The sequence below is a fragment of the Lynx rufus genome, unplaced genomic scaffold, assembly GCF_022079265.1.
Source record: "Lynx rufus isolate CCGP_SWC_20201006 ecotype Redwood Valley unplaced genomic scaffold, mLynRuf1.p SCAF_4, whole genome shotgun sequence".
In the NCBI taxonomy this organism is placed as follows: Eukaryota; Metazoa; Chordata; class Mammalia; order Carnivora; family Felidae; genus Lynx; species Lynx rufus.
In genome coordinates this window covers 116,072,523-116,086,513 of record NW_025814856.1, presented here as the reverse complement: position 1 = coordinate 116,086,513, position 13,991 = coordinate 116,072,523, and positions in this window count along the sequence as shown.

Below are 13,991 nucleotides of genomic sequence, written 5' to 3'. Positions count from 1 at the left end.
ACAAAAAAGAAATATCTCCCCCATAATCTAATATCTAGTATAGCATGGTAGTTAAAGGCATGCACTTTTTTTTTTTCTTCCAAGTTTTTATTTAGATTCAAGTTAGTTAACATATAGTGTAGTATTGGTTTCAGGCGTAGAATTTAGTGATTAATCACTTACATATAACACCCAGTGCTCATTACAACAAGTGCCCTCCTTAATGCCCATCACCCATTTAACCCATCCCCTGCCCACCTCCCCTCCAGCAACCCTCAATTTGTTCTCTATAGCTACTCTATACCTAAGAGTCTCTTATGGTTTGCCTCCCTCTCAGTTTTTATCTTATTTTTCCTTCCTTTCCCCTATGTTCACCTGTTGTTTCTTAAATTCCACATATGAGTGAAATAATATGGTATTTGTCTTTCTCTGACTTATTTCACTTAGCACAATACACTTTAGTTCCATCCACGTCATTACCAATGGAAAGATTTGGTTATCATCGATAGTGTTGCCATGAAGATGGAGGTGCGTGTGCCCCTTCAAAACAGAACACCTGTATCCCTTGGATAAATACCTAGTAGTGCAATTTCTGGGTCATAGGCTAGTTCTATTTTTAATTTTTTGAGGAAACTCCATACTGTTTTCCAGATTGGCTGTACCAGTTTGCATTCCTACCAGCAGTGCGAAAGGGTTCCTCTTTCTCTGCATCTCGCCAACATCTGCTGTTGCCTGAGTTGTAATTTTAGTCATTCTGACTGGTGTGATGTGGTATCTCATGGTGGTTTTATTTCCCTGGTCATGAGTGATGTGGAGCATTTTTTCATGTGTCTGTTAGTCATCTGGATGTCTTCTTTGGATAAGTGTCTATTCATGCTTTTGCTCATTTCTTCACTGGATTATTTGTTGTTGTTGTTTTTCCAAAACATACTAGATTTTGTTTTTATTGCAGAGCACACACATCAGGGCAAAGTGCTGCACACACAACTACAAATCATTTTGGGGAAAAAAGCTGTAAAAAAATAAAATAAAACTGCAACCAGTTTAGTTATGCAGTCCTGACTTGAATCCACGCTGGCAAAGGAGTTCTGGCCTTTGAAAAGGGATGGTAACTGTCCCAGATTTCTGCACTCTCAGGCCTGGACCTCTGTAAGACAGGGTCCCTGGGGTGGTGGCAACCTGGGTACTGGGAGGACCTCTGCTCTCAGCAGGTCTGGGGCTTGGCCCTGGCTGGCAAGGAGACATTCCTAATGAATCTACGTCATCAAAACCTTGCAGCCTTTGAGGATCTGAGTAGGTGGAAACTGTCAAACACTTTATTTTTCTTATTTCTTAAAAGCCCCTTCTTAGCTCCCACGCTCCTGAGGCAGAGGAGCCACCAACCCAGTCTGCAGTCCTGAGCTCTGGCCTTGGATACATGCTATAGGCAGACAGAAGGGGTGGGTGGGTGCCTTCCTACGGGGGGGGGGGGGGGACATGGAGACAAGGCCCAAGCTGGCCAATGTAGGAGAAAGGAAAGGGTTAGGAAAAAGACAGAAGACCAAAGGAAAAAATAAAGACTCAAAAACAGAAGAAAACAAAAACCCTACCACACACCACAATTTTCCATACCCCAAATGCTCGACTTGGGAGGACACTAGTCCCTCTAAGCTAGAAACAATTCCTAAAACTGTTCCATACAATCACATGCATATGCTAGAAAGGAACAACCCAGCAAAGAGGCATACCCTTGGCAATAAAGGTCAGGACCACTGTAGCCAGCCCCTCTGCAGCCCAGGGACCTGTGGGCAGAGTAGGCCAATGGGCATGGAGGAAGCCTGGGGTCTCAGCCAATAACTTTGGGGTGGCAGAGGACTGCTGGAACCTCCACCCAGTCATTCTGAACAACGCTGCTACAGGAGGAAGAGGGTGTTTGCATGAACTTTCTAGGGTCTGTAGAGCAGGTGAGAGGTATACACACACACACACACACACACACACACACACACACACACACACCACATCTTCTTTATCCACCCGCGAGTCGATGGACATTTGGGCTCTTTCCATAGTTTTGCTATTGTTGATAGCACTGCTATAAGCATTGGTGTGCATGTGCCCCTTCGAATCAGTATTTTTGTATCCTTTGGATAAATATCTAGTAGTGCAACTGCTGGGTTGAGGGTAGTTCTATTTTTAACTTTTTGAGGAACTTCCATACTGTTCTCCAGAGTGGCTGCACCAGTTTGCATTCCCACCAACAGTGCAAAAATGTTCCCCTTTCTCCACATCCTCGACAACATCTGTCGTTGCCTGAGTTGCTAATTTTAGCCATTCTGACAGTGTGAGGTGGTATCTCATTGTGGTTTTGATTTGTATTTCCCTGATGATGAGTGATGTTGAGCATTTTTTCATGTGTCCATTAGCCATTTGTATGCCTTCTTTGGAGAAATGTCTGTTCATGTCTTTTGCCCATTTCTTAACTGGATTATTTATTTTTTGTGAGTTGAGTTTAATAGGTTCTTCATAGATTTTGGGTACTAGCCCTTCATCCGATATGTCATTTGCAAACATCTTCTCTCATTCCATTGGTTGCCTTTGAGTTTTGTTGATTGTTTTCTTTGCTGTGCAGTTTTTAAATTTTTTTTTAAGTTTATTTATTTTAGAGAGAGAGCAAAAGTGAGTGGGGCAGGGGCAGAAAGAAAGGAAGAGAGAGAGAATTCCAAGCATGCTCCCCACTGCCAGCATGAAGCCCGATATACTGTTGGATTCAATTTGCTAGTTATCTTGTTGAGAATTTTTGTATACATGTTCATCAGAAAAGCATGTGTTTCTAAGTCCTGTGTTTGAATTCCAATTTAACCATTTGCCAGTTGAGTGACCTTGGATAGGTCATTTTCTCACTTAGAAAATAAGGATCATGATAATAGGACCTAGATCATAGGGCTTGAGGATTAAATTAGCTAATAGATGTAAAATATTTAGGACACTGTTTGAAACACTGCAAAAGCTCATTAAACCTACTGGTTTATGGAGCTATTGGAAATGACATCAGTAAGATGGTAGAAAAGGAAGCCCTTCCCCCTTCTTCCCCCTATGGAGACACAGATTTAACAGTAATGCCTGAACCAATTGTCTGAAAAATCTAGAATTCAGTCAAGAGGTTCCTGCATTCCAGGTGAGTTCAAAGTCAATAATATTAAAGCCTGGTAGGAAAATATGTGGCAATTTCTCTTGCCAGAGCCCCTCCTTCTAATAGTGCTAATAGTGTAGCACTATCGGGAGGAAAGACTTAATTCCCATCTCCTTCATGTGCAAGAAAGAAGCAGAATGTGTGTCCAACATTCTTTTATGTAGACTGCCCAAGGGCCTAGTTTACATTTTGCCTGACAACCAGGAGCCAGGTTGGGAGCTTCAACTCTGAGAACAAGTGATCAACGTGCACCAGAGTCTGCAGTACCACAGATAGACACTAGGTGGAGCTCCAGTGTCATGTGGCATACTACAGCACCAGGATGGCCACCAGCAGACATCAGGTGGAAGTACTGCGTAAACATAGGCAAACCTCTTTAATTAAGTTACACACAAGCCCAAAAAGGACACATCCCCAGAAAAGGCTTGAGAAGTCCAGAATCTCTAGCAAGGTTGAATTGAGAATGTCATTCCTGTACAAAACCAGACTAAGAAGTCTGAGAGGGATGGGTGATTTTTAAAATGCCAAAATTTCAACAGTAGATAACAAGACATACAAACATACAAGGAAATATGACCAATTTAGAGGAAAAAATTAAATTTCCTGAAACTGACCCCAAATAAATGGAGACATATGAGTTACTAACAAATATGAAATAAGCATCAAATAAATGCTCACTGAATTAAAAGAGAGCACAGACAACTAAACAAAATCAGGAAAACAATGCATGAACAAAATGAGGATATCAATGATGAGATAGAAACTATGAAGAAGAGTCAAACAGAAATTCTGAAAATGAAAACAACAATAATTGCACTGAAAAATTCACTATTCAGCATCAGATTTAACCAGGAAGAAGAAAGAATCAATGAACTCAAAGATAGGAATTTCAAAATTACTTAGGCAGAGAAGTAAAAAAGAAAAAAGACTGAAGAAAAATGAAAAGAGCCTAAGTGACTTATAGGATACTATAAAGCAGAACGACACACACATTATGGAAGCCTCAGAAAAGGAAGAAAGGAAGGAAGGAAGGAAGGAAGGAAGGAAGGAAGGAAGGAAGGAAAAGAAAGAAAGCAAGCAAGCAGAAAGCCTACTTAAGGAATTAATGGCCTTAAATATCCTAAATCTAAAAATAGAAATGGACATACAAATTCATGAAATTAAAAAAACTCCAACTAAGATAAATCTAAAGAAAACTATACCAAGGCATATCATAATCAAACTGTCAGAAGCCACAAAGAGAATCTTGAAAATGGAAAGAGAAAAGTGCCTTGTCATGCACAAGGGACCATCTATTAGATTACCAGAAGATTTCTCAGCAGAAACCTTGCAGGCTAGAAGGCAGTAGGATGATATATTAAAAATACAGTAGAGGCACCAGGTGGCTCAGTCAGTTAAGTGTCTGACTTCGACTCAGGTCATAATCTCACTGTTAGTGAGTCTGAGCCCTGCATCGAACTCTGTGCTGACAGCTTGGAGGCTGGAACCTGCTTCAGATTCTGTGTGTCTCTCTCTTTCTCTCTGCCACTTCCCCACTCACACACACTCTCTCTCAAAAATAAAATAAACATTTAAAAAACATTTTTTAAATACAGTAAAACCTTGGTTTGTGAGCATAATTCATTCCAGAAACATGCTTGCAATCCAAAGCACTTGTATATCAAATCGAATTTCAAGAACCATTGGCTCAGTTGTGATCATGTGACATTTGGCATCATGTGCTACTCGTATTACAAGACACTGCTCATTTATCAAGTTAAAACTTATTAGAAATGTTTGTTCATATTGCACAACACTCACAGAACAAGTTACTCACAATCCAAGGCTTTAATGTATTGAAAGAGGGGTGCATGGGTGGTTCAGTCAGTTGAGTGTCTGGTTCTTGATTTCGGCTCAGGTCATGCTATCAGGATTGTGAGATCAAGCTCTGAGTCAGGCTCCACACTGAGTCAGGCCTGCTTAAGATTTTCTCTCTCCTTCTCCCTCTGCCTTTCTTCCTCTCATGAATACTCTCTCTCTCAAAAAAAAAATTACTGATAGAAACAATTGCCAGCCAAGAATACCATATCCAGCAAAACTACCCTTCAACAAATGAAGGAGAAATTTAGATTTTTCCAGATAAATGAAAGCTGAGAGAGTTTCTCATCACTAGAGCTGCCCTATAAGAAATGCTGATGCACTCTTTCCCTTGGAGGTGGCAGAGATGGCTTGTGCAGCCATGGCCAAGATTAAGCCCCAAGACCTTCAAGGTAAGAAGGAGGAACTGCTGAAATAGCTGGACAACTAGAAGATGAAGCTATCCCAGCTGTGTGTCACCAAAGTGACAGATTGGCATCCAAGCTAAGATCAAAGTTGTTCATAAATCCATCACCTGGGTTCTTGCCACATTGACCAGACTCAGAAAGAGAATCTCAGAGAATTCTACAAGGGCAAGTAGTACAAGCCTCTGGAACTGCAGCCCAAGGAAATGTGTGCCAGATGTTGCTGGCTCAACAAGCATGAGGACTGAAGAAACTGAGGACTAAGAAGCAGCCGTGGAAGACACTGCTGTGCCCACTGTGGATGTATGTGGTCAGAACCTGAGCACTGCAGTGTCAATAAACTGGCTGGGAATAAAAAGAAATGCTGAAGGGAGTCCTTTAAGTTGAAGTCAAAGGATGATAAACTGCAACCAAAACCATACAAAAATATAAAACTCTTGTGGTGAAAGTAAATACATAAATGTAGAACTATGTAGTGTTGAAATGCAGGTGCATCTATCACTTTCTGGTATAGAATTTTAAAAACAAAAACATGAAAAGCAATTATATATAGATATATGCTAATGGATATGTGATATAAAAAGAGGTAATTTGTGTCTCAATAACAAAGGGGGGGTGCAAAGATGTAAAGGGGCAAGTTTTTATGTGATTGAAGTGAAGCTATTAACAGTTTAAAATATATTGTTACAACTTTAAAATGCTTTTACAATGATAACCACAAAGAAACTATTTATAGAATATACTCAAAGGGAAAATGAGAAGGGAATCAAAATATGTCACTAAAAAAATTTTATAAAATTTTTTTTAACCTTTATTTATTTTTGAGACAGAGAGAGACAGAGCATGAACGGGGGAGGGTCAGAGAGAGGGAGACACAGAATCTGAAACAGGCTCCAGGCTCTTAGCTGTCAGCCCAGAGCCTGACGCGGGGCTCAAACTCACGGACTGCGAGATCACGACCTGAGCCGAAGTCGGACGCTTAACCGACTGAGCCACCCAGGCACCCCCCAAAAAATTTAAAAATTAATGAAATATTAAATAAGGTAGCAGGAAGAAAAGAAGGATAAAACAGCCATAAGATAGGCAGAACACAATGAACAAAATGGCAATAGTAACTCCTTCCCTGTCAGCAATTACTTTATAGGTAAAGGGATTTTAGATGTACCAACTGAAAGATACAGATTGGTTGAATGGGTAAGAAACAAGATCCAATTAATATACTGTCTACAAGAGATACATTTTTTTTATTTTATTTTATTTTATTTTATTTTATTTTATTTTATTTTATTTTATTTTATTTTATTTTATTTTATTTTATTTTATTTTATTTTATTTATTTTTTTGGGACAGAGAGAGACAGAGCATGAACGGGGGAGGGGCAGAGAGAGAGGGAGACACAGAATCAGAAACAGGCTCCAGGCTCTGAGCCATCAGCCCAGAGCCTGACGCGGGGCTCGCACTCACGGACCGCGAGATCGTGACCTGGCTGAAGTCGGACGCTTAACCGACTGCGCCACCCAGGCGCCCCAAGAGATACATTTTATATCTAAAGGCACCATAGGCTAAAAGTGAAAGGTTGGAAAAAGATATTTTATGCAAACAGGAAGCTGAAAATAGCAGGGGAGGCCATATTTAGACAAAATAGCCTTTAAGACAAAAACTATCACACAATACAAAAAAAGGACATTATATAATGCTAACAGGGTCAATTCACCAGGAAGATAAAACAAGTATAATATATATTCCCCTAACATTAGGGGTCCCAAATATATGAAGCAAACATTGACAGAACTGAAGGAAGAAATAGACAGCAAGACAATATTAGGAGATTTCATACTCCACTTTCACTTATGGATACAACAACCAGACAGAAGATCAGTAAGAAAACAGAGGACTTGAACAACACTATCAACCAACTGGACCTAAGAGATATACATAGGACAGTTAACATAAGAAGAATACATATTCTTTTGAAGTGCACATGGACATTCTGTAAGGTATACCACATTAGGCCACAAAACAAGTTTTTTTTAAATATATATATACTTATGTTTATTTATTTTTGGGAGAGAGAGAGAGAGAGAGAGAGAGGCAGGCAGAGTCCAAGCCGGGAAGGGACAGAGAGAGAGGGAGACACAGACTCCAAAGCAGGCTCCAGACTCCTAGCTGTCAGCAGAGCCCAATGTGGGGCTCAAACACACAAACCGCAAGATCATGACTTGAGCCAAAGTCAGATGCTTTAACTGTCTGAGCCACCCAGGTGTCTGAGGCCACATAACAAGTTTTAGCAAATATAAGAAGATTGAAATTATACAAAGTATATTCTCTGACCACAATGGAATAAAACTAGAAATCAATAGAAGGAAAATCCACGTATATGTGGAAATTAAACAATGTTCTTAATGAATGGGTTAAAGAAAAAAATCACAAGGGAACTTAGAAAATATGTAGAGACAAATGAAAACAAACACAACATACTCAAGCTTATGGGATGCACAAAAACAGTACTAGGAGGGAATTTTATAATGGTAAGTGCTTACATTAAAAAAGATCTTGGGGCACCTGGATGGCTCAGTCGGTTGAGTGTCTGACTTCGGCTCAGGTCATGATCTCGCAGTTCATGAGTTCAAGCCCCACGTCAGGCTCTGTGCTGACAGCTCAGAGCCTGGAGCCTGCTTTGGATTCTGTGTCTCCCTCTCTCTCCACCCTAACCCCACACGTGCTCTCTCTGCCTCTCAAAAATAAAGAAAACTAATAATAATTAAAAAAAAAAAGATCTCAAATCAATAGCCTAACTTTACACCTTGAGGAGACAAAGAACAAACTGAATCTAAATTTAGAAGAAAGAAAGAAAGAAATAATAAAGATTAGAGCAGAGGCAAATGAAATAGAGAACAGAAAAATAAAAGAAAAAATCAATGAAACCAAAAGTTGGTGTGTTATGGACTGAATGTTTCTGTTTCTTCTCAAATTCATATATTGAAGCCCTAATCCCCAATGCAATAGTATATGGAGGTCGGACCTTTTGGAGGTAATTAGATTAAGATGAGGTCATGAGGATGGGAACCTCATGTTGGGATTTATGGGCTTGTAAGAAGAGGGAGAGAGAGAGAAATCTCTGTCTTCATGCACACACACCAAGAAAAGGCTGTGTGAGCACACAACAAGAAGGCAACTATCTGCAAGCCAGGAAGTGGGTTCTCACCAGCACCTGATCATGCTGGTACCTTGGGCTTTCAGCTTCCAGAACTGTGAGAAATGCCTGTTTTTTAAAGCCACCTAGTCTATGATATTTTATGGTAGCTTGAGCAGACTAAGATATTGTCTTTTGAAAAGATTGACAAAATTACCAAAGCCCTAGCTAGACTAAGAAAAAGAGATAGAAGACTAAAATAACTAAAACTAGAATTGAAACTGTGGGTATAACTGATACCACAGAAATTAAAAGGATTATAAGAGACTACTATGAATAATTCTAAAACAACAAATTGGATAACCTAGAAGAATTGGATAAACTCCCAGAAACAACCAGCCTACCAAGACCGAATCATAAAGAAATAAAAAATCTAAACAGACCTATAACTGGTATGGAGATTCCAGCAGTAATCAAACACCTCCTAACCAGGACCAGATGACTCACTGAAGGATTCTACCAAACATTTAAACAGTTAACACCAATCCTCCTCACAACCTTCCAAAGAATTGAAGAAGAGGAAACACTTCCAAACTCATTCTATGAAGCCAGCATTATTCTGATATCAAACCTAGGTAAAGACACAAGCAAATAAAACTGTAGAAAAATATTCCTGATGAGTAACAATGTAAAAATACTCAATAAAATACGAGTAAACCGAACTAAACAGCACACTAAAAGGATTATACACTATAATCAAATGGGATTTACGTGTGGAATGCAAGAATGGCTCAATAATAAAAAAAAATCAATGTAACACACTACATTAACAAATGTAGGACAAAATCCACATGACTATCTCAACTGATGCAGAAAAAGCATTTGACAAAATATAACACTCTTTCATGATAAAAACACTCAAAACTAGGAGTAAAAGGAAACTACCTCAACAGTGAATACATATCATACTCAACCATGAAAGACTAAAAGTTTTTCCTCTAAGATCAGAAACAAGGCTGGGGTGCCTGGGTGGCTCAGTTGGTTGAGTGGCCAGCTTCGGCTCAGGTCATGATCTCGCAGTTCGTGAGTTCGAGCCCTGCGTCGGGCTCTGTGCTCGCAGCTCAGAGCCTGGCACCTGCTTCAGTTTCTGTGTCTCCCTTTTTCTTTGCCCCATCCCCACTCATGCTCTGTCTCTCTCCGTCTTAAAAATAAAACATTAAAAAAAAAAAAAAAAAGAAACAAGGCAAAGATGCCTCCTTTCAGGGCGTCTGGGTGACTCAGTAGGTTAAACATCTGACTTCAGCTCAGGTCATGATCTCATGGCTCCTGAGTATGAGCCCTGCGTCAGGCTCAGAGCCTGAAGCCTGCTTCAGATTCTGTGTCTCCCTCTACCTTTCTCTCTCTGCCATTCCCCTGCTAGCACTCTGTCTCTCTCTCTCTCAAAAATAAACTTAAAAAATATTTTTAAAAAAGGTGCCTCCTTTCAACACTACTATTCAACATAGTATTAGAATTGCTAGCCAAAGCAATTAGACAAAAAAAATAAAAGGTACCTAAATTGGAAAGGAAAAAAGTAAAATTATCTCTGCTCACAGATTATTTGATCTTATATGTACAAAACCTTAAACACTCAACACACACACACACACACACACACACACACAAACTGTTACAATTAATAATTTCAGCAAAGGGGCACCTGGATGACTCGTCGGTTGAGCTCTTGATTTTGGCTCAGGCATGATCTCATGGTTTGTGAGGTCAAGCCCTGAGTCAGGCTCTGTGCTGACAGTGTGGAGACTGCTTGGGATTCTCTCTCTCTCTCTCTCTCTCTCTCTCTCTCTCTCTCTCTGCCCCTCCCCCCACTTATGTTCATTCTCTCTCAAAATAAATAAACTTAAAAAAATTTTCAGCAAAGTAGCAGGATACAAAGTCAACACAAAAATCAGTTACATTTATATACACTAGCAATAATTAATACAAAGAGGAAATGAAGAAAATAATCCCATTTACTATGGCATCAATATTTAGGAATAAACATATCCAAGGAGGTAAAAGACTTGTACACTCAAAACTATAAAGCATTGCTAAAGAAAAGAAAGAAAATACAAATGAATAGAGACATCCCATGTTTATGGAACAGGAAACTTAATACACTTAAAATATACATACTATCCAAAGTGATGTAAATATTCAATGCCATCTATATTAAATCCCAATGGCATATATATATGTATATTTTTATATACATGTATACATACATACATGTATGTATATATGTGTGTGTGTGTGTGTGTGTGTGTGTGTATATATATATATATACTTTTTTTTTTTTTTGCAGAAGTAGGAAAAAATCCTAAAATTTATATGGAATCTTAAAGTATCCCAAATATACAAAACAATCTTGAAAAAAAACAAAACTGGCAGCCTCACAGTTCCTGATTTTAAAGCATAACACAATGCAACACTAATGAGACAGTATGGTACTGGTATAAAGGCAGATGTATTGACCAACGAAACAGAATGGAGCCCAGAAGCAAACTCTTGCATATATATACCCAAATAATTTTTGACACAGGTGCCAAGACTACAAAATGGGGAAAAGACAGTCTTTTCAACAAATGGTATTGGGAAACCTGGATATCCACATGCAAAAAAAATGAAATTGGACTCTTACCTTACACCATATATATAAATTTAAACGGATTAAATACCTAAATGTAAGACCTAGAACTATATAATTCCTAGATGAAAACATAGGAAAAATCTTCATGACACTGGAGTTGGCAATGGTCTCTTGAATATGATACCAAAAGCACAGACAACAGAAGCAAAAATAGACAAATGGGACTACATCAAATGAAAAAACTTCCATCTGTGCAAGGAAACAATCAAGAAAGTGAAAAGGCAATCTATGAAATAAGAGAAAATATCTGTAAATCATATATCTGATAAAGGGTTAATATACAGACTATATAGAGAATTTCTACAACTCAAGAAGAAAACATAACTGGACTAAAAAATTGGCAAAGGACTTAAATAGACGCTTCTCCAAAGAAAATATACAGATGGCCAAGAAACAACTGAAAAGATGCTCAATATCACAAATCACAAGAGAAATGCAAATCAGAACAACAATAAGATATCACCTCACACCCATTAGGATGGCTACTATCAAAACAAGAAAGTAAGTGTTGGAGAGGATGTGGAGAAATTGGAACTCTGCTGGGAATGTACAATGGTGCAGCTGCTGTGAAAAGTGGTGTAGAGGTTCCTCAACACACTAAACATAAGAGTTGCATTGACTTATCAATTCCCCATCTAGAAATATATCCAGAAGAATTTAAAGCAGGATCTCAATGAGATATTTGCACACCCGTGTTCATTGCAGCATTATTACAGTAGCTTCCATTGGGTGGAAGCAACCCAAATCCCATCAACAGATGAATGGTTAAAGAAAATGCGGTTCATACAAACAGTGGGATAGTTTCAAGTGTGGCAAGATGAAAGAGATCTAGAGATCTGTTGCACAACAATGTGAATGTTGTACACACCACCTAACACTACTATACACTTAAAAATAGTTAAGATGATAAATTTAATATTGTGAATTTTTTTTTACAGTAATAAATCTGAGCTATTATGAACTTTCAGGCTTTCCTCTCCCTATGAATATACAATTTCCCCCTAAAATGGACCACACTATACATACTATTTTATAATAGGCTTTTGTCCATTGACTACAGAAGAAAGTCTTTTCCAAGTTATTCTCTATCTTTTAGGTCATTTAAGTTTATTTGAGAGAGACAGAGACAGAGGGGGAGGGGAGAGAGAAAGGGAGAGAGAGAATCCCGAGCAGGTTCTGCACTGTCAGCGCAGAGCCCCATGCAGGGCATGAACTTATGAAACTGTGAGATCATGACCTGAGCTGAAACTGAGAGTCGGATGCTTAGTCAACTGAGCCACCCAAGCACCCCTCTTTTAGGCCATTTAGAAAGGCTGTCTAGTATTGTTGGACACTAGACTGAATTATTTTATTCTTATGAATAATACTGTGTAGCTAAATCATGTTATGCCTTTTTAACAGTGATAATCTCAGCTTTTTTTCTCTCCTTTTCTAATCAGCTCTCAGCTCTTAGACTTCTAATCTGTGATCAGACAACCAAGCTGGTTAAATAAGTTTACTTGTAATAAAACCTTATTTGCAATTCTGTAATTTGCTCCCATCCTGGGTAAACAGGGACAGCCATTGCAGCAGCTGTGAAGGGAGGTGGATTTTGCTTATTTGGGGGTGTACCTTCCAGTTAGACCAGCTCACCCAGAATTGGTTCCTGCCTTACTGAATAAATCTAGATGGTAGCACATGCTCTTGGGGTTGCTTTTTCCCTTCCACTCGCTCTCAGGGTCTTGAAATTCAATCTACCTGGCCACTACCTCATTGGTACCTGTTTCTATTTTCTGAAGCACTGCTGCCTCTTAGCCAGGTCTAAGCTGGCCTTCTTGGACTCCTGATACTGGCATGCACGCACACTGCTGGTTTCTACTGTGTAAACATCTTTGCTTTAGTTCCTCACACTGTTAAGTAACCCATAGCACTTCTTTGTGCTTTTTGACAGCAGCACTATTTGACAACCTTGAATCTCATTAAGTTCACCACACCGTGTGTGGGGGGTGGGGGAGGTGAGCACGTGTGCGTGAAAGCACATAAAATACACTTCAGCAATTACAACAGAACTCCCAAATCACGTATTACGGAGTAGTGTATATGCAACTAGATAGGCCCCTGTTTCCTAAATTTGCTTGTAGAATCTCATGAAACACTTGGTAAAAAACACATCCCCAGGTCTAGCCCTATGGATATGTATTATTCTGGATATATAATTTAACAAATACCTCAGGTAATCCTTCTCATCAGGCAAATTTAGAAACACTAGACCCTTAACCTGCATCCTCAGAGCCTCCAGGACACTGGGAAGTTCAGCTGGGACCCATGGGAGACTGGTAAGTCTGGTAGCACAGGGTTCATTCCATTAGGGTAGGAAATTCCTGGCGTCATCTGTAAGTTGGAATAAACATTGAAAAGTCTTTAGAGCTTGAGACCAAAGCAGAAACTTAGGATCTATTTACCATTTCAACACCAAGAATGGTTCCAAACATATACCCCTTGGCTATAGATTCAATCCCAAATTTTGGGTTTCCAGAACTGTTAGCTGGGAGTCATATAGTTCTTTGAAAGAAGTAACGACTGGATCCTCTGAGGACTGAATGCTTTGCATATGTGCTAAAATCATTTGGGGTGCCTTTTATTAGGGAAGATTCTGTTTTCACTTATATCAGCTCAACACCAGATCTATGTCAGGTAACTGCTCTTGTAGTGCTAGCTATGTCCTTCTGGAGGCTTGAGGGAGGAGCACAGAACTCTGATACATATGCCTCAACTCATGAC